The sequence below is a fragment of the Lepisma saccharinum genome, chromosome 1, assembly GCF_977018435.1.
Source record: "Lepisma saccharinum chromosome 1, izLepSacc3.1, whole genome shotgun sequence".
NCBI lineage: Eukaryota > Metazoa > Arthropoda > Insecta > Zygentoma > Lepismatidae > Lepisma > Lepisma saccharinum.
The window spans coordinates 210,256,507-210,279,615 of NC_139229.1; the positions used below are offsets into that span (position 1 = coordinate 210,256,507).

The window sequence follows — 23,109 nt, forward strand, 5'->3', positions numbered from 1 at the left end:
AGCCAGAAGAGAGGCGCTTACGTAGACGCTGTTGCGACGTTGCGTATTTTAATTGGCTGCCTGGCTTTGACTTTCCCCAGCGCCGAGAAAAGCCAGGGAGCAACTAGCGCGGGAAGCGGGACAGGTTGTAACAAACGCGGTATAACGTAGGCAAAGCTGAAGTTTTGAAGTTCTTGGTAGGTCTACTATATGCATAGATAGGATAATCTGGACTGAAGCCACAGTTTAAGGGCACGAGGAAAAGTTTCTAAGTCAGCCACACGAGAGGCAGTGTTGCCACATGAAGGAAAATTTCCCTTTTGCAGGGAAATTTCGACAGAATTTTTAGTCAAAAGGGAAAAGGGAATTTTGATGGAAAATACCACAATTTCAGGGAAATTTTAAGACAACTGACTATACACGATTACAGTTTTATGTTAATATCCAATTTCATATCCACATTTTATTCATTTTAATATTTTTCTGTTCCTTCTCATTCTGATCCTTTGAATATAAACCTGTATCTATTTCTGTTAAGTTTATTGTACGTACGTCGCTTATATGCATCTTCGGATAATAGTAGTAACGATGAGGATTAACGATTTAATGGTTGCTGACCAGGATTCAAATCTGGGACATCTGGCAAAAAAGCGATGAAGCTGACATGTAGGCCTATGTGAAAAATTTGTTTAATATATTTTATTTATTCGAAATTGACCAACGTAAATACTACTACTACTGCTACCACCACCAGCACTAATAATAATAATAATTGCAACTGCTGCTGCTACAAGTATTTTATTATTGTTATTCGAAAGGACCCAAAACTGCTCCTTCCCCACCGACCATTCCCCGCGACAATCTGGAGAAAGAGGTCTGTGCGCTGGATAGTTGTAGGAGGGGTAGAAAACTTAGCTTATGGGAGTATTAAGCCTGCTTTAGACGAAAGCATTTATCTTGACCAAAATGCTACCGTGTAAAGTGGGAGATCTTATGGCATTTCAGATGCCATGGCATATTTCATGGCATTTCTCAAGCATAGGATCCATCCTATTTCCGTAGCAATTTTCGAACCAATCAGAAGCGACCTCTAGGTCAGGAGCGCAGTTGTAATGGCGGCCGCTTGAGATGTAAACAACGTATCACTTCACATTTTTAAAACACGATAATTATTGAACCGAGAGGAATTACGCTTCGTATGAAATGGTTTTAAGTAGAGAAGCATGGCGCTGATTGAATATATACTTTACAACCAGTACTGTACACGTATGGAAGAATATTTTGTTTTTTCAATTGTAAACACCGTGCACTCGCGATATATAGTGTAACTCGATGTGCCTATCGTGCTGTATGTATCATACAATGTAATCTCAACAGCTAACCGAAATGTTCCATGCAATGCTTGCGTGTAAAGTACTTACAATCTGCTATAAAATTTTAGGAAGCATTTACATAGCATTTATGCTAGCAAAAATGTTAAAGCCGGCTTCACTTTACTTGTTCTCTTGGTAATACCACACTTCCGATGGTGTAGAAAAACGTATGAACGGAAATAGGACAGTTTGAAGATTTTGTTTGTGATGAGAAAAGTCGAAATTTCCATTTGATTTGCAGTAATTTGAAGTTGTTTGTCCATAAGGAATAAATGGGATTCTGTAAATACTTTTTCATCATATTTTTTTACAGATCATCGCTTCCACTTGCAACGTGGGGAGAAATTCATACTCTCTTGCTCTATTTTTTTAGTAGTATAGCCATTCCGACAATATTAAATAAATGCATACCTGGTGGGAAACTGTTACTCTTCGCTTTAAAGTGGAATCTGAACCATCATGTATCTAGGATACTTTGATTACAAGGCGATGACATTACAACTACGTCATCGGGCAGGCACTAAGAGGTCCCACTTTTCCATTCACTCCATTTTCCGCAATGCGAGGTTGAAAAATAATTGAAACAAAAAACAACACGATGATACTCTCTGGCCTAGTATCAGCGAAATGTTATTCATTGAAGGAAAAGGAACAGAATGTTGAAGAAAAAGAACAAATGAAAAATGGCTAATTTGCCCACCATTACCTTTGCTTAGTGTTGCCCACGAGACGAGACGAGACTTTGGTTTGTCTCGTCTCGTCTCGTGGAAATGCTGTCTCGTCTCGAAAATATTCGTTTGTCCCGTCTCGTGTCTCGTCTCGTCTCGTCCCGTCTCGTTTCGTCTCGGCAGCTTATTAACAAAAGTTAAAACTGGGAGATATGACAAAATATAATTCTCGAAAATGGGTTAAACCTTAAATCACTTTGCTCACTGTATAGTGAAAATATGATTCCTTAATCATAAGAACATGATTAATTCAAATAAAGTTTGTTGATTGCTCTTCTGGCTGTCATCCACTCTTTATCCATCGTACACGTAGGGAGCTTTCAGACAGAAGGAACACGCGACAGGCGACAAGCCACACGGGGATTACACTGAAGTGACAAGCGACAGGATCCCCTTCAGTTCCGTCTGATAAAAGTATACACAGCACGGGCAGTACCAACAGATCGAAGCGATTCTACGCCCGATATTAAGAAAACGATCCAGCTTGGGCGACACGCAAGCAAGCGACAAGAGACATGTGGTGTTTCGGTTCGGAAGGTTACGTTTACTGAGGGTTCATTTCCAAGCGAAACATGTTGCTTGTCGCTTCTCTCCTGTGGCTTGTTGAACGTGACAAGCGACACGAAAGTATCACACTGAAGCAACGAACGACAGGGACACTTCAGCTTATAAGCAAGCATTCACCGCACATGCGCGGATAACAACCCTGCGACGATACACGGTATCCAGAAAACGGCCTAAGCAGAACAACATGCAAGCGACAAGCGAGGCGTGCAACTTGTTGTGTCGCTTAGGTTCGAAAAGTTTCTTGTGAGTAAGATTTCACACCAAAGTTACAGGCGACAAGCGACACGAGTCGCTTGGAAGCGAACTTCCAGTACTCAATGCAACCTTTCGAACAGAAGACACCCGAGAAGCTTCACTCTTGTCGCCTCGGTCTGTTGTTCACGGATGCGGGGTGAATGTTTTCCTTCAGACTGAAGGGGATTGTGTCGCTTGTCGCATGTGTGTGAATTATACCTGTCGCTTGTCGCTTCGGTGTGAAATTACCCCAAGATAGCTTTCAGGTTGAGCGACACAGAGTTTTCGCACCAAAGCAACAAGCTCCTTTAGGGAGCTTTCAGATCGGAGCGACAAGTGACACGCGACACATGTCGCTTTGGAACGAGCCAATCAACATCAACGTTTCACAGCGTAGGGGGATGGCAGGCCGCACAAACCTGCGTTCGATTGGTGAAATCCTGAAGCGACACGTGTTACGGATCGCGGGTCGCTTGGATGTGAAATCTCTTTTAGTCTATAAGCAAGCTTTCACTGTGAATTCACTACCAACTGACAGACATCACGACACTGTGCACGCTATTAGAAATCGGCCCAGTACGAACGATACGCAAGCGACAAAGCAAAAGTATGGCTGGAACAGGGCCGTAGAAAACAATGGCAGTGACTACCTCCGGATCGTTTTGCGCAAGGATGAATGGAAGAGAACTCTTGGGGTAGGGATTTTGGAAGTTAAGATAGCTGGGACACGAGGCTAAAGTCTGGGCAAATTCGTTTCGGACAACGTGTGACGAATTAGGATTTTTCGAGGGGGAATCTTACAGATCTTTTTTCATGTAATAGAAGCTGATTTGGGTTTCCAAGGAAAAGAGCTTTATTCCGAATAAATACAAATTATTAGTTATTTTGTTTATATTTTTTCGAGACTTTCGAGACGAGACGAGACTTTTCACGAGCTGTCTCGTCTCGTCTCGAAAACGAGACGAGACAGGTGGTCAGTCTCGTCTCGTCTCGAATTTTAAAAAGCCTGTCCCGTCTCGTGGGCAACACTACCTTCGCTGCCGATTTTACGCGATATATTAAAAAAAATATATTTTTCAGAAACAGCCTCCGCTTTTCTTCAATTTGGTAAACTTGTGCCCCATTGTGACACTTGTAGTTGGCAATACGATTTCGTCCTGTACTTGGAGGGACAATGTTGACTTCTTTTGTCAACCACAAAAGTTCCTATGTTGAAGTCCAGATCCTCTTTAGCTTCCGTACAGAAAGATAATTTCTAATTTCAAAACAGTCTTGTTTTAAAAGGTCTAAAACAATTGGTTTTCAGTGCTTTCAAGTTCAAATCCATTTTGTGCTCTTCATACATCGCTTCCGATTAGGCAATTCTCTTCGGAAAGTTGCCAGCAGATAGTAGATGATTGGAAATGTCAAACAGCCGTTTTAAAGTCGTACGTACACTATCAATTCTCACCAAGGTGGATTAATTTAAATCAGGTGATATTTTTAAAACAATTACTGATTTTAATCACTTTAACTTATAGAATAGTGTACATAATGCTTTTGTAGATATCAGAATCGCTTTTCGTGAAAGTACATTAATCTTGTAACCATTTAATGGCATTTATTAGGCACTAAGGAAGAAAAGAAAGGAAACAAAATATATGTACTGATGGTGTGAAGCTCATACGAAAGGAAATGTAATATGTAAACTGTAAACACACTTACATTTCTCTTCATTGAAAAATCAATAATTTTAATGGGCAAAAATAGCAAACATTTTGTGTAGAAAAATATACAAAATACAAGTCATGTTAAACCGTAAATAGTGTCATTATCATTAAACTGTAAATAAACATGGCAGCTGATATTTTGCAAACTATCATTTAAAAAATGCCACAATTCAGCTACAAAGAATATATAAATATTTTAAGTTACAATTGTAGAGTACATCCATAATATATTATTTTCACTGGAAGAAAAGTTACTGAAATTATTATAGTTTCATTAACACCCTAAACAAACATTTCCATAGTAGGTTCATATGCACAGTATCAAAAACAGAAAAAAATGTATATTTTCATGTATTTTTTATCTTTAATCTTTAATCATAACTGTTCAAATATTTTACAGGGCCGATTACTAGAAAAGCCTTTTTATAAAAAACACACATATATATATATATATATATATATATATATATATATATATATGTATGGTGTCAAAAACCATACAAGCAATTTTAAGTGTGTTTTTTTTAAAAAAATCGATTTAAATAAAAAAAATCTGATTTAAATAAAAAAATATCAAAAATGATTTTTTAAATCCGTCTTGATTGTCATTGAAACAGAACGTTCAAGACCCAACTAAATCTGCAATAGAAAGGAATAGAAAAATATTTTCATTAGAAATCTTCAAATGTCTGATATTGCACTCGCACAGGATCAAAGAAAAACTTGACAGCGATTTCACATTTTACCAAAAGATTGCATTGTATGCTGCAAGAAAAGCAACTAGATTATGCGTAACAAGGAAAAGGAACTCGATTATTTTGCATGCGATATGAGACACCAGAGGATAAACTGCCTGAGCATAATGATGCAAAGCAAAATGAGTGACGTAGAAATATACACTATTCTTTGTCATGCAGAGCGTGCGAAAAGTCCCCGCACTCATACTCTTAAGGATGAGTTGGCAAGCCTGTCAATAGGTATTGGTATTACCTTGAAGAACGAGTTTATGTTATGTTTAGAGAAGTGCCGCTGTTACAATCCTCGGTGTAAGACGTACGTACAATCAGAATTTGTCAACAATGCCTTTTGAAGGAACATATCAGTAGTCTCAGTTTAAAACCACTGAGTGCCACAAGGTGGGAAAGCATTGATTGATTGACTTGCTTTATTTTACTTCGCCTTTTGTGCCACTTTTGGCTAAGTTGGAAAGATTGGAGTGATGAAATGATGGAATTGATGATTGGACACTCACAAACATCCATGCTCAGGGCAGGATTCGAACCCGGGACCCCTGGCGTCGTAACGCGATGTGCTAACCACTCCGCCGCTGGGGCCGGTAAGGTGGGAAAGCCGATTCGATGCCTTAACTCCGTTGAGATATCAAGTTGGAGAAGTCTATGATGCACTCCTTCAAATAATTGGGAACAATAAAACTGTCCAAATGGTCGCACATGAGGCTCAAACCAGTTGCTTGGCTTTACATTCCTTTCCTCAATAGTTATTTGGTATGACTTTTTACTCCATGTAATATAGTAATGAGAAAATGTCTTCAAAACATTAATCTACGATGTGTTGCAAACATATCAGCGCTTTGAAAAAAGCAGGAGTGCTGAAAAATTTCAAAGTTTCTTAGACGCCACTTGGCAGCCTGGTAGGGTCTCACTACCTCCACTCGTGGAGCCGTAAGAGGCCGGCGACCTGTAACTCCCGGTTGACGAGAAAGAATTGGCATCGAATTTTGATTTAGATGATCCAAGGATATACAACACTGTACAGGGCCGAAATCGAAAGAAGAAGCAGTTTCAATATGATGGAAGTGTTGAAGATCCAAAAAAATGGTACAAAGTTGATTTTTATTACCAGGTGCTGTCCTAGACGATTATTTTAGCTCTAAGAGAAAGATTTGAGCAGCTTAAACAGCATAGTGAATTTTCAGTTTATGTTATTATCTGTAGACTGAAAAGTGTAGAAAACTTGCGGGAATGTTAACACATGAATTAAAAGATGAACTAAAAGTGCTTTCGGCTATAATAAAACAATTACACCAAAGGAGGCCTTAAACTGATAAAGGGCCATGATTTTGCACCTAATGTGAATGTTACACTTCGAATTTATTAACTTTGTCGGTAACCGTGGAAAGTGGCGAACATTTTTTTTTTTTTAAATGAATGTTAATAAAAATACTATCTTCGGCCAATCCTATCTGAAAAACACTTGTCTCCATTTTATGCAAGATAACATTATACGAAAAGTAATATTACATGCAAGGTAAAGTTCCCTGTGCCGATAGCACAATGTCATGAAGGCACATTTAAGGGATGTGGGAGTAGTGCCACACACATTCTCGATCTCGGCCATTTTGGTGATGTGATTAGCACCACTCTCCAGCCGCCCTTAACTCCCAGGTATCCATTAATTTGAGGCTGGTGAACCCAATAGCCGCTTTATGAAAGAATTCAGAACTTCGATCACCCACGCGGGAGATCCGGGAATATTACATGTAATTCTTTTAAAAATCCATTCATATATCACAGACATACAAAGGTAAACATATGAAGTCAAGCCTTCATTTCTTTCCTAATACTTGTTACATTTAAGATACGTTTAAGAGAGAGAGAGAGAGAGAGAGAGAGAGAGAGAGAGAGAGAGAGAGAGAGAGAGAGAGAGAGAGAGAGAGAGAGAGAGAGAGACAAAGTTTTCATAATATAATAATATTAAATTAGTGTCGCATTTCTTAAAGTTTAACTGTGGTCGAGCGAAATATCCTTTTGTGCTTAATAGTATTGAAATAGCGTAACAAGTCTCATTATTTATTTTATAGTTTGATGTTTTACTTAGAAATATATTGATATTCAATTTCCCGTTGCTGCGTTATGACGGGGGGGGGGGGTCGAAAGGGAGAGGGCCATCTGCCGCCACCCCCCAGGGCGGCAAAATGACTAGCGCTGGCCCTGTCTCAATATAAGTGTTTATTGTGATTATTAATAATATTATCATTATTAAATGACACCTTCTGCATAACAATCCCATAATAGCTTTATGCTTCCCGGGTTGCATAATTTGCTTGTATGCATTGGCACAGGAATACCCAATCAGCTTTAAGCGCGGGAAGAAAACTCGCTTAGATGTATTTTTGCTTTAAAATCACAGCATTTACAGCGAAAATACATTTCGTTGTGCGACTTACCATTTAAAAATCGATAATAGTTTCTTCCAAGACTCAAATATGAAGTTTGCTGAAATATGTGGAACAGGAAAAGTAACTTAATATTCTCTTTTGTTGTGTTGCTCTAACAAGAAAAAGAGACGCAAAAAGAATAATTACGATCTTAATTTTGAGTTAAAGAGGAAACGGCGCGGGGGTGAGGAAAACGAAGAAACAAGTGTTTTACCCTCTTGTTTCGAAAGGGGGGTGAAGAGAAAGGGGAAGAAATATATTACATTGTTTAACGTAGTTTTGGACACTAGTTGTTTAATTTCCGAGAGAGAAAGGGGGTGTTGGTCCGACTTGTGCAGTTCTTGCTCTCAAGTCCACGGTCCGGAGTTCCTTCTCCCCCTCCCCCTGCTCTTTCCCCTCCTCGTCCCGGCGTGAGGAGAGTTTAATTTCTGGACGGCGAACCGGAAGGAGGGGTTGGGAGGGATCCACCTCCACGTTGCATTACGGATCCGCTCTCGTCGTCGTCATGGCAACGGGTTTTCTCGCTCTTTAGTGGAAACCGGCCTTATTGAGCGGAACAGAAGGATGAGACCGGAGCCTGAAGAATTTTAAAGAGCGCATACCATGCATGTTTCTTCGCCCAGTGCTCTCTCTTCTCATTTCTCCGTTTTTTTCTCTCCTTTTCCCGCGTTCTCCCATCTCCATCTCCTCTTTTTATCTTTGTCTCACTGGTTGCATAATCACGCAGGGGGGAAAAGGATGCCTGGTTTGGAGGAGGTAACGCAAGATCATCTCTCTCTCTCTCTCTCTCTCCACTTTGGCTCGATCACTCTGATGAATAAATTTAGTGATAACTGTGTTGTGGGAGTAATGAAGCGTTTCCCCGAGGAAGAGTGGAATTCTGGGAAAACAAGGAGGATGCTGAAGCATCTTATGGCTTCGCGAACGATGGAGAACGGGAACAGGGTTGGAATTTTTCAGTCTCCCATTCTTTCACCGTGCTTCACAACACTGGACACGCACGTACACGAGGATGGGGGAACACATAAACGCACACACACACAGACACGCACTGCTCGACATGGAAATAACAATGCGAGAGAGAGAGAGAGAGGGAGAGAAAGAGACGCACCGCTTCCGGTAATCGATGATTCGTCGGACCTTGGTAGCCAATCGGAGACCGACGAACGTACGCCTGACCACACCCTCTTCCTCTCTCTTACTGAAATTTCGATTTCGGCTTCCCTTTCAACGCGAATAAAGATTTCTTTCAGACTTTTGGAAGCTTTTTTCTACCTTTCTAAACATCTTTTCCATTCGATGTCACACAATAGAAAATCATGAATTCTTATGCACTTTTTGAATATCTGTATTACTTTTCCTCCACACACACATGCTGAAATATACGAGAGTCAAAAACACACTCACATATGCATGTCTTTATACATTTATCTGTTCAAGCAACACAGTAATAAGTAGGGAACGGAACTTTATGTGCTAAAAACTCAGAAATGTTTATTTTTTATGTGTCATAAATGTTGAAATGTGGATCACCATAGTTTTCCAAATTCTCTGTTGTAAATCTGTGACGATTATCCCTAAAAAGTATCTTATATTGCGAGAAAGATCGCTCCACATCACAAGAAACAATTCTTACATATTTGAAGCACGAATGCCAGTAACGCTGAAGTTTTCCAAAGCTTCCTCTTTCTCTACTTCACCTTCCAAAACACGTGCAATTTGGCACAAAGTTTGAAAACCTTAGTTTTCCCCCAAAATTTCCGTACATTTAGACATTGGCACTCGTGCATTAGATCCAGTGGAGGTAATATTTTCCCCCAAATAGGCGAGGCGCCAGAAGTCTGCCAGCGAGCGTGTTCAAAGACAAAACAAACCTAACACTCTCGATATGAAAGAGGTGCGGAGAATAAACATTTTTCCTTCGAGGATTTCGAGGTAGCTGAAGTCAATGAGCGATATTATGTATTTAAAATGAAAATTCGCAAAATATGTATTTACATACGGAAAACTGGGACGTAAAATAAAATTTGCTGTGTTGACATATAAGGCTATGATCAGAATTTTGGCAAAAACGAGGGTCTCTATCTTATCGCAGAAAAAAAAACATTTAGTTACCTAATTTCCGTTCCCTAGTAATAAGACCTATTTTAGGTGTTTCTAACAATTACAAATGTGACCATATAATGAATGGTATAAGAAAACTTTAACAATAAACTATTTGAAATTAGTCTAAACTAATCTGAACTTAGCACATACACATATATACATGCGTACCCCTCCCCCCCACCCATACACACACATATCGGTGTATATATAGGATTAGACTAAAGTCACCGTTTTATTTCAAAAACGGAATGGAAAGTAAAATGTCTGAGTACCCCAGCAAACAAGCAAGTGGAGGTACCAAACGCAAATGCTATCGTGAAGGACGATGGCGGTTGAAGTTCTGTGCTAATAGTACTGGCAGATACACAAGTGGGACAGTGTATCAGAATATAACCGCAACATGACCGCCATATTGAAATCCGCCATCTTGGAATTAGGTCAAGTTTTTCAAATGTGAAGGGGATCATATGATATATCAAACCAGGCTAATTTTTACTTAGAAATTCAATTCTGCAATTAGATTTGCCATATGTGGTGTGGTACAAAAATTATTATTAACACAAAAAGTTGAAACAACTCTCCCAAAAGGACCATGTGATGTGCAGCTATTTGATGTGCTCAGTGTATTGACCGACCCTCGTGATAAACACAAAGCAGAAGGCACTTTGACCAGTCGTTAAGCAACCGTAGGAGAACAACTTTTTTACAGACATCCTAAGGCCAATTTAATTTACCATGCGAGTTCCTCAGACTGCTTATTTGCAGATCTTGTTTATAGTAATTAAAAGGCCTATGGTACGTGATTAAGTATTTTGAGAGTTCGTGGCGTCAAAATGAGGCGTCACAGAGAAACATTTTACTAACAAGGGAGGTTATCTAAGTGTTCCCCTCCGATTTCCATGAAACTTGGCAGGTGTATAGAGGGGCCCAAAGGAAGAAATACGTGTTTTTGTGTTTCAGCCAAAAAACTGTTTTAGAGGGCAACCTTACCCCCTCAAATGTCAAGATGAGGAAAAATTTAAATGGGGATCTGACCCCAAAACCACGAAAATATGGCATAGGAAGAACACGCACATATAATAGGAACACACACAGCACAGAAGTGTAGGATTGTCGGTACCAAACGCAAGTGCTATTGTGAAGGACGATGGCGGTTGAAGTTCTGTGCTAATAGTACTGGCAGATACACAAGTGGGACACTTGAGATATGAAGTGCATATCACCTGGCAAACACAGCTCTGTCCTGTGTGTGTTCCAATTATATGTGCGTGTTCTTCCTATGCCATATTTACGTGGTTTCGGGGTAAGATCCCCACTTCAATTTCTCCTCATCTTGACATTTGAGGGGGGTTTTACCCCCCTAAAACAGTTTTTTTTTTTTTTAGCTGAAACACAAAAACACGTATTTCTTCCTTTGGGGCCCTCTATACACCTGCCAAGTTTCATGGAAATCGGAGGGGGACACTTAGATAATCTCCCTTGTAAGTAAAGCTGTTTGCCTTATTGATCTCTATACTCTGTGAAAGTTTGGGGGATGTATATATTGTTTACACTATACACTACGAGATTCGAGACGAGAAGAGACGAAGACTGTAAACGAGATAGGATATGTGATAGAATCTCGGTTTCCTATGTCTTATCTCGACCATCCCTATTACAGTACAACATAACTGTGTTCATGAACTTTCAACATTCATTTTCTTAATATATAATATTTTAAACAATATGAAATATGTTACCTCTTCGGGCTCCATGTTGACGGTGAACAAAAGAAACTGCCTGCAAGGACAAAGCCGGATACCTACGTAATAAAAAAGGAAATGTGTGTCAATTTCATTTGAAAAGACAAACTGGCATGAAAACTAATACATGGCAAAAAGAGTGAATTACTGAATTACACCAGCGATTACTCGAGCTCAGTTTTACCTTGACATAATATTTTTTATTCCAACGCATTTAGTCAAACAAAAACGACGAATCTGTAGATATTTTACTCATATTTTAATATCTTTTTAATAACTATTCTGTGGTTCTGCCATAACTTCTAGATATTCTAGACGGTTCATGAAATATGGAATAGAAACTTGTGTAGTGTCAGAACAGCTTTGAATAAAAATTATAAATGCTGTCTTTTTTTCAACGAGCAAACAAATAGAACTAAACATCAGAAGCCCTAGCAGTTAGGCAACCCTTTCTTCACAAATGTATGCCCACTGCTCATAAAATAAACAACCCGATGCCTTTGTAAAACATAAAAAATTAATCTCTATTTTGTCGAGACAGTTCAAAACTGTATAATGTGAGTGGCAGTGTAGCAATAAATATTCGATCCTTTGGACGTTACAAGTTTTCTCCATGTTACAGATTTAATTCCAGGGACGTAGCTAGGTTGTCTAACTAGGTACTTGGTGCAGAGTCTGAAGAAGACCTTACTAGAAGGTTGAAACGTTACGTTTAGTTTATAATAAAATAAATTTCTGCCTTGGTCAGCATATTGAGTTTTTCATATCATGGAAATAAGGCTTAATGGTGTTATAATAGGTTATTCAGTTTGGGTGGGGCCAAATCTTAAGTTTTTATGAACTTGAGGCAAGGGTAACCTCAAGGTAGGCAGATTATATGACTGGTTACAAGCCAGTTAACAACAAAGGAGTGGAAATTTTGGTGTCCTACATTTGCTTCTTAATATTTTCTTCCGAATAGCAAGCTTATTTCCCGCACAGTGCTCCAGTTCTGCTACAAATTTCCCTAAAAATTTTGTGTAGTATTGATTTAGGATAATTTTGTTTGGTGGGACCACAGTTGCAATTGGTGGGGCCGTCCCCCTGGCCCCTTCCCTAACAACGTCCCTGTTCAATTCCTTGTTTCATAATATTTTACTACATATTTACGTATGTATTTCACACACCCACACATACATACATACATATATATACACATACATATAAAATCCATGGCCTTGTAATCGAGGGGTCCCGGGTTCGATACCCGGTGGAGGCACAAGTGGTTCTGATCCCACTTTAAACTGTAGGTCCAGTCCCGATTAGCCTTACTGTGCATAAAGTGGACTTAAAACACCAACTCAAACCAAACCAATATAAAATCCATGTTCAGTGATTGCGATGTCCCCGACACTGTTGGTCCGGTCTGGATTAGCATATCTGTGCTTAAAGCGGACTTAACCTTTTCCTCGTGGGTTGTCAGCGTGTATGTGTAGGAAAGATGTGACTTTCTTAAAGACAGGAGTATGAAAAAGAAGAGAATATGCTTTGTCTAGCACAGAACTATGCTCTTCGGACGAAATTTATATTTCAATTTGGTTATTTTACGTCGCTTTCCTACCATTTGGGTCAAGCTTGACAATGAGGATAAATTGATGAAAATACATATGTATCGAGACAAACACAACGACATAGTCATTCCTTAGTCAGGATTCGAACCAGATACCCAGGCTGCGTATCGCATTTCGCCACACAGAGGCGTTGTTCAAATACTTTTGGAGGAGCGACTCTGGAGCATGTTGTAGACCACACGAGCACCTTTTAATACAAAAATTTCTCAACTCTGCGATGGAACGTTTTGAATCTCTCCAATCTTTATTTCCAGCCATGTGATGACACAAGTAAAATATGCCTCGCAATATCACACAAGGAAGAAGTCCTTGTGATAGAATGGAAATTCTACGAGAATTTCAATTTCAAAATTGTTGCGAACGTATGTGTTTCCTAGGCCCTTTACTCCTCTTATTGATGGTTTGATATTGGAGCATCCCTTCTCCCTCTTCTCCAACCCTCAAACTGCGAGGGAAGGTGAAAGAGAAAAATTCATTTCTCTGTGAGGAAAGCATATTGGATTGAGAATTTTTAAATCCATGTGTGTTTCTCTGTTGCTTTTATTCAATTCATTTATTTGCTAAGAAACGTTTGATTTTTTATTCGGCTGAACCCATTTTCAAACTCACGTAGAATGATCAAAACTTCCCTTTTTTTCTGTGATTTTAATATATCAAAAGAAATCACTTTCGTGTGTCGCTAAACGCATATGTAAAATGGTTTTACGAACAGTGTTGCCAAATCACCATATAGTTTGTCGCGCACGTGTTCCGAAATCTAATTGTATTATGTGTATGTATATGTATAATGTGCTTCGAAGGGGCTCGTTTATTTATTACAAGTATCTGCTTTTTTAAAGAGGTGGAATACCATTAATAAATGTTGAAAGCTTTGAAAATGACAGAAAAATTTAATTTTTTGCAGAGCTTCACTGAAACTTTAAATTGTAGGACAACACTTCCGTCAGAACTTTAAAAAATAGAACAGCAATATTTTGGTTAACTTTCTTGTAAATCCAGGAGTCTTATCAGGACTGGACCTACAGTTTAAAGTAGGATACGTAACCACTGTGCAATGTGCCTCTGTGGAAATCTAACAGGTGATCCCTTGATTGTAAGGTGACAACTTTCGATGAGGTGTACAGAGATATGATTTTTGGTGTTATTTCCCTATCGTAATATGATATTTAGTACTACAATTGGTCTATTTGTTTTTCGAGGCTTAGCAGTTAAGATTGATTGAATGATTTGGTTTAGATAGTAGTTTAGAAAATTTGCTTTTAACAGAGCAATGCTCTCAGTTTGTATTGCATTTTTCACATGAATGTGTAAAAATCTGTATTATTCTGACAAAACATCCAAAATCGCGTTATTTAGCGGATTATGGAATATCGATACCTTGCCCACTTAGGTGGAAATTTTCAGCCAAAAATGCAGGCTCAACCAGGACTCGAAGCCGGGTCTCTGGCATACCGTGCCATTGCTCTACCACATTTTTTAAAAGGAATACCCCTATTCGGCAGTATCCCCCGTCATTCACACATTTCTCAACTCACACATGTCAATTTTTACTGTATTCTCGTTTTTACTCATTTTCGGACAAACACAAACATCAAAGTCCTAACCGAGATTCGAACCCGGGACCCCTGGCTTTGTAGCGCGCTGTGCCACTTCGCCACGGAGGCCGACACTACCGAGTTACCGAGCCAGCCTGACCTCGCCCGATTTTTCGCTGACTTGCCTACTTTAATATTCCCATACATACTTAGACACTTTATTTTACTCAACTCTTTGTATTTCCCGTGTAAGTTGGGTTGTCTCTCTTCAAGGGGAACGGGTATTTCTACAAAACATGGAGAACGGAGGATCTACATGTAACGTGCTAAACCCATTGACTCCTCGGGAAAACTGCTACAAACTCAGATACTTCACAGGAGGTTATAAATAATTTCTATATTCCTTTTCCGGAATGTCTGGAGTAAGAGAACGCGAACGCGTCCTTGGCGCACGTTGCGGCTGTGTGCCTCGTCCAATGAACGCACGGAGGGGAGGGGGAGAGGGCGACTCGACTGGTCCAGTAGTTCTGTAGCAAACGTGACAGCTCGCAAGCCTACTAGGGGAATTCTGCATTCTGCACCCTCCCCCACCTAGTCTGGCCCCGCCCACAAGCTTTCGCCTCTGCGCGTAGCTACTCCAGATATTCCGGGAAAGGAATATAGGTGGTTTTCTAAGTGGTGAAGAATATGCAACCCAATGCTTGTTGAAGGAAATGAACTCAAAGAATGATTTTGAGGAAAAATTCCAGGTTGTTGGTCTCATCAGCCATCCTCTATGGTGGAGTAGTTAGGTTATTGCCGTACGAAACCAGAGGTGCCCGAGCGAATTGAGCACTAAACTTGTGATCTCACTACTGAAGATCATTGGTCCTGGAAAAGGGGAAGGGTATATTCTTGTCAGGAGCGTATATTCTAGGCTATCTGGAAAGCCTGAAGTCTAAAGAATAAAATACAGGAGAAAAATCGATCAGAAATTGTAAATAATAGTATTCATATCAGTGAGATGATGATGCTGATTCTGGAGTTGGCAACCTGATTTCCTATGAGTTGGCAACCTGATTTCTTATGAGTTGGTAAATTTATGTCTATTCATAGCCTACGACCACGTGACATGAGATAGCCCAGATCTTGGACTCCGTATACGCCACTGATTCTTGTATGTATTTCATCTTATCATCCTCCAACCTCATCATAGCGATTCGCCTCTTAAACCTCAGCTAGACGTTTGATCGACGCCAGCAAAGCCTTTTCGAATTTTCATCTCCTTTTCCGCTATGATATTCCAAAATCTGAAAAATTACATCTCCTTCGAGATTCACCTGGATCTTCGTGTAGTTTCTTTTCGCTGTTGTCTAGATATTCGCAAAGGTTTCTTGACTACGGAAGCCTAACAGATATTGAGAATGTGGCAATATATATCTGGATGCATTGAGCAAGACGCTTCATGAGTTTTTGAAAAAAATCATGCTTTATTAATAAAGTACAATTTCAAGCTTCACTTCCCCTAGGGATGAAGTGAACAGGCTGTGCATTCTTTGTAATTTTCTTGCCACATTTCAGTATTATCTCCGAAGCCAGTCTTCTGTCAATCGAATCTGCTTATCCTAATTTATTTACAAATTTCACTTTGTTGATTCCTCGGGATGGAAACGCACGAGAACCTTTCACATCTTCCGACTCACAAAGCCAAAAATGAACAGCAGACGTTACTCTTTCGCACCTTCCCCGTGTTCTGAACGGCTTCAACACAGTACAGTATCCTACGAAGAGTGGTTTCGAAAAATCTCACCAGATGGCACATCGGATAATTGAAATCGCGAATCTTCTCAGTGATCGAGCTCGAATGATCGTCCCACGATCTCGCTACCGCTTCCGCAATTCTGACGAATTTCATCCATAAATACCGCCTTTCGCGCTCTGCCTACTTCCACTTCTGGAATGAAGATGTCAGCACCGTTGATGGCTTTCCTTGAAAGTTCGTTCCGCCTACTCGCACGGCCATAAAAGCGTCTCGCATGAAGCATTGTAGCGACGTCCCTGTCACAGCAGCGCTATAGCTCGCGTTCTCAGCGGAAGGATGGAAGCACGCGGCTCGAGACATATACCACGCAACAGGACAGCCCGTAGAGAACACAACCTCATAATGACCTGCCGTCAGTCATCGTACGTCACTCACAAGTCAGGCAAACTAGCGCAAGTTTCAGGGAGCAAGAACGAAATGGGAAATCCCACGCCCATCACAACCGTAGCAGCAATGTCGCTTCGAGATGTACCAGGGCCCTTTGGGACATCCAGATCGTGGTCTACAGTAATTGTATCTAACGTTTTTGAGGGCGTAAGTTCTTTAGTCTCACCTTTCACTGCATCCTCACTTCCAATTAATAAACTGCATCACCAGGTTTTTGCCAAAATATACTAACCTCACTACTCTCATCTGATTTCCAAAACTAACATCCACCTCCTCCAACCTGGAAAAACAACCGCAATAACAACAAAATTAATAACAATATGTTCAGATTGCAAGTATCGCGTAGCTTCTAAGAACTGACATTACACTACATTCCTTTGCAGCTGTTTCTTGCATTTGTTTGTCGTTAGAGCTGCGGCGGTCTAGTCGCTATGGCGTCTGACTGCCATGCGGGAGACCCGGGTTCGATTCCCGGGGTGAGTGATCAAAGGTCGGAAATTTTCCGACATTGTCTCCGCATAAATCTGCTCTGGGATTCACTCAGTTTCAAATCAATAGGTATCTGGGGTCAATCGTGGGGAGTAAAGGTAGCCGGAGCGTGATGCTGATCACATCACATCCACAATGGCCGAGATCAAGAAGGTGTGGAGCCCTACCCCCACATCCCCTAAATGTGCCTTCATAGCACGGTGCTATATGCACGGGGAACTTTACTTTACCTTACCTATTTGTTCGTCCTTATTGAACTTCTGCCAATAATTTCGGCCACAAGGAAACCTGTGGCGAGCTTATAAGTCATCGTATTAACGCGATAGACCATTGAGACGGTGTCTTTCATTTGTAAATTACTCCCTCTGTCCCATAATTATAGTCCGGTATGCCGAAATGGTAACTTTTTATTTATGTTCTTTTGGATACTTGATCGGCCAATTTGTACTGATCCTTGAGTAATAACGTTGTATGACTCATTCCCGTGTTTAATTTTCTTCTTCTGTATACACCAATGTCACAAATATTATGGGACAACAAACAAAAGTGTACCGGACAATAATTATGGGACAGAGGGAGTATCATGTTTTATGTTTAAACTTTCTGTAGAAAGATAATCGTTTCAAGTGCCCTCCATAAAACAGTTTCTCAAAGACTTTTAGGAATTTTTAAAACAAAATAAGTTAAATCGGAAATAAAATACTGCTAAATATTGTTCATGAAACCTACTTTTTAATAACTGTCATTTTCATCTTTAAATATTGTCTTCCTCTCGTATTCAATTAACGTTGAACACTGATCGGTTCGGTTCGGTTAAACTGCAGGTCTCATCTCAATTAGTTTATCTGAGCTTAGACTTGAACCAAATATTGTCACTATAAATATATTATTACCGTATTTCTTCGAATCGAAGACGCCATTGAATACAAGGCGCACCTTAATTATTGGTTCAGCTTTTGAGAAAAAAAATTACTTCCAATGTAAAGCACACAGAGAAGTACATAATGCCGATACTTTATTAGATCAATATCATAGCATTATAATTTCATTATTGTTACGTTCACAATACTACCATTTTATTGCCATTAGCACTTATATTTACCATATGAACAATAACAACACATTGCACTATATTACACCAATACTATGAAATGTTTAGATACTCGCATCCAAGACGCCATTGAATCCAAGGCACATCTGAGTTTTTAACATCCAAAAACCGAAGAAAAGGTGCTCCTTATATTCAATTGATTTGATTCATTTTACTTCGCTTTTTGTGCTACTCTTAGGTTAATTTGCGAAGATGAAATTAGTGAATGGACTCTCACAAACATTCATGCCCAGGCCGAGATTCGAACCCGGGACCCTTTGCCTTATATTCGAAAAAATACAGTATATTAATTCGGGTCGGCACCTCACGGCACATCCTTGGTACTGTTATACTTTTTCTAACCTAACCTCAAATCACATGCCTCAACTAGACTGATGCACTCATTAACCAATAACAGTTCACTACCTCTACGATGGCTCCATCTATCTGTACAGTCTCCGAAAATAAAATAAAAAATAGGACACTTGGATCCTGCATGGCATCATGGATGCTGTCTGTCTGACTCTAAGGCGGTGGTCAAACTTACTGAAGTTTTGCTATTAAGTTCGCTAATCGCCGTGGAGTTAGGCAACACACTTAACGTCATGAAGGAAAATAAGTATCTCAGGATCTAGGAGCCTCATTTTTATTGCAGGCGACTACACTTCCCCTTGAGAGTGGTTGGCCCTCCCAATGGCACGTCTCCACACGACCACTCACTTTTTAAACAACCCTCGTATTATTTTCCTTTTTTTTCTTTTAACATTGAAACTCAATTACTCTCCTGCCAACTAAAGGAGATGGAGGAAGCGAACTGCGACGGAACACAAACTTTTCCTGACGGGTGCAAATACAGACAGGCACCTTAACATTGCGCGGGCGCTTGTTGACGAACGAGATTTTTGCCAGAGAATTGAGCGAGCGAATTCCTCGCATACTCTTTCACCCACAGCATTCCCGCCCACGAACACCTCCCTGCCAAATACTTCATGTCAAACACGCGAACCAAAGCGCTCCGCTGACCTGTTGCTGCCGATGGTACTAATGACGCTGTACAAAAAATAACCAACCTCCCCCAAGAAGGTTCGTACTAGAGCAACAGGTCAGAAAGAAAAAATCATACCGAGGCGGCCAATCCTATGCAAAAGTGTTTGGCTTAAGTGTTCAGGTGATCGAAGTGGCGGTGCAATAGGAAGGGGGTGGTCATGAGGACGAACGCCCTCGTCGCTAGTCGCACTCCCTAAGTTTCCTTCGCTCAATATAAAACATTTTGCTTTTTTTCATTGTTCACAATTTCAGTGTAAAATGACCATTCTGTATCTGAAATATTCTCAATAAATAAATAAATAAAGAAAGAAAAACTGGATAATTTAAATGCATCTTCATCCCAAATACCCGTATTTTAGGTGTACACACTAAATGTGAGTGCTGCCCTCCATAAAATATCATATTATTATTATTATTATTATTATTATTATTATTATTATTATTATTATTATTATTTTATGAAATATAAAATTGAAATTGAATTGAAAATACTTTATAGTTGTTGACAAGTTCCGACTTGAGTCCACTATTTAAATAGAAACTAGATTTGTCTGCAAATTGTTTATGAATAGTTCTTTGTATTTTTGAACTTTTTCACGATGGCACAAATATCAAACAGACACCACTTAATCTCATCTCCTTTACGCGCCGAAGTGTAATGAGATAGAGAGAGAGAAAAAAAAGTTATTCAAAATGACGACGTCTAAATTTTTATGGTAAGGTCCCGACTTCGGATAATGATTTCCCGTCTTTTTGGGGTCCCGAACAATCGAGAAATTCCAAAGGATCTTCCTTCCGGCACTCGCGCTTATTTCTGTCACATGAGTACTCACGCGTTGTAAAAGGTACAACACAGACACATTCACTGCTTCATTCTTCTGTTGCAACTAAACGAGTGAATAATAAAACCACATATTTAGCAGTAACTGTGAGGAAGGACCAACACGCGAATACGTTGGTGGAATCCATTGTTGGTGACCAAGCTTCAAATTTTACTTTTAAAAATTATACATTGTTGTACTTTTTACAACAGCGCGAGGGCCGGAAGGTGATTAATTCTTGGTATAAGTGCCTGAAATTTCTTGAAATTAGTTTTTAACCCAGAAGTGTAAAAGCACATGAAGGGGAAATAGTGTGTAGAATTCGAGATTTTTCCGACTTAGTCGGGAAATGGCAATGATTTTTAGTGCCTAACGTCGAGATTATAATTGCTGTAACTTGCAACCTGTAAATCACAGAAAACAGTATTATTTGTAACAAAATATCATTACAATTTCGGATTTGCTGTTTCCGTGTGTACTTGCCTATTGCCTTGGGTAATAGTGTTAGTGAGTCAAACTTATCAGTGTTTAATATTTAGCAGCAACTTAGAGTTGTGACTAAAACTGGGGAACTTCTTGTAGCTGGTTCCCGTCTCGAAGCCCGACCAAAGGATTCCAAAAGTAAAGCGAATTAAAGCACTGCCTATATGTTCCCAAAATAATGCCACTTGTAACCTTACTACTCCGGTTCAGTGTAATTGACAGTGAATTACTAGTTAAGGAAGTCATTTCAAACACGTTGTTTGTAATATTTTCCAGATTAAGCAATCAGTGGCGCAGGGAGGGGGCATACAGGGATATTGTATCCCTTCAAATTATTTGATCCGAATTGCACCGCTTCGACAGCCCTCAAATAATTTGACGGAAGCAAGATGCTGCCGTACAAAGAATTCGTTTTCCGTGGCGTTTTCGTGTTCTTGAATTGTACATGCTTTTAAAACCTGTTAAAATCTACCTTGAAAATAGTCGTATTTTTTTTTGTAAATTAAAATTATTTCGTGAATATTACTTTTTCTATTATCAGTAAAAAGTTATGCCAATTTTATTTTGAAAATTGAGAGCTATGTGGGCTGCTCTGAAATGGATATGTGTATTATAATCAGGGTGGATAAAAATCATGATTTTTATTTAAAAAATCATTTTTGATGACTTTTTGATTTAAATTGGATTTTTTTTTTAAACAGATTTTTATTTTTTTAAAAAAACGCTTAAAATTGCTTGTATTGTTTTTGGCACCATACATGTAGATATATGTTGTATTTTTTCTAGAAATGCTTTTTCTAGTAAACGCCCGTGTAAAATATTTGAATAGTTTCATTAAAGCAAATAAAAACATTATGTGTAAATATACATTTTTATGTTTGTAATACTGTATATATGAACCTACTATGGACATGGACTGTGTTAATGAAACTATAATAATTTCAGTAAAATTTCTTCCAGTGAAAATAAAACATTCTGGATGTACTCTATAGTTGTAACTTAAAATATTTTTAGTCCTTGTAGCTGAATTTTGATAATTTTTTAAATGATAGTTTTCAAAATATCAGCTGCCATGTTTATTTACAGTTTAATGATAATGACACTATTTGAAGGGCTCTGGTGTAAAACATGGTAAGTGACATTTTGGTCATTTCTGAGTTCATTCAGGGAAAAAGTTATTAGAAGCTATACTGTAGATAAATTGTTTTCGTGTTATGTTTACCAATTTCAGAAGGCTTCACTGAGTCCAATGCAAATTGTATGACATGGCAATTTCAAAAATGACCAAAATGTCACTTACCATGTTTTAAACCTGAGCCCTTCATTTATGGTTTCCCATGATTAGTTTTTTATATATTTTTCTACATAAAATGTTTGTTATTTTTGCCGCGAAAAATGTTGAAACTTATGTCAAGAGAAATGTAAATGTGTTTCCAATTTACATGTTGCATTTCCTTTTGCATGAGCTTCACACCATCAGTACATATATTTTGTTTCCTTTTTTTCTGTCTTAGAGCCTACTAAACAACATTAAATGATTACAAGATTAATGTACTTTCACAAAAAGTGATTCTGATATCTACAAAATCCATGTACATTATTACATAAATTGTATATTTAATGTGATTTAAATCGCGATTTGAATCAACCTGATTTAAAAAAAAATCCAATCCACCTTGATTATAATTGAATTAAAATAATGAACACATGAACCCCATACACGCATACACCTGCACAGAGGGAGACAGAGAAACCTTAACAAGGACGAGTTCTGCACACAGAACCCAAAACGTGTCAATTGACACACATATATTTTGATTTCAATAACACGTTAAAGTGCATAAATTGCAAATGATGCACCTTTTAGTGTGTCAAAATACACATAGGAAAGTATCAAATGGTATTTTTATGAGATGAAGTTCCGTGTGATGCACTAAAATGCATCAATTTGGAAGATCAGACAATATCATTTCGAAGATAACAAACTTTCACTTTTAATGCATCAATTGACACAGCTAAATGTGTAATTTTATTATCTTCGAAATGATCTTGTCTGATCTTCCAAATTGATGCATTTTAGTGCATCACACGGAACTTCATCTCATAAAAATACCATTTGATACATTCCTATGTGTATTTTGATACACTAAAAGGTGCATCATTTGCAATTTATGCACGTTAACGTGTTATTGAAATCAAAATATATATTTGTCAATTGACACGTTTTGGG

General features: G+C 38.9%; 1 protein-coding gene across 2 annotated transcripts in view; it reads left to right on the forward strand.

The window, feature by feature from the left end:
• Positions 1 to 23,109, forward strand: part of LOC145991537 (protein vestigial-like) — a 116,538-nt gene that overhangs the window by 88,395 nt on the left and 5,034 nt on the right. The window lies entirely within an intron of this gene.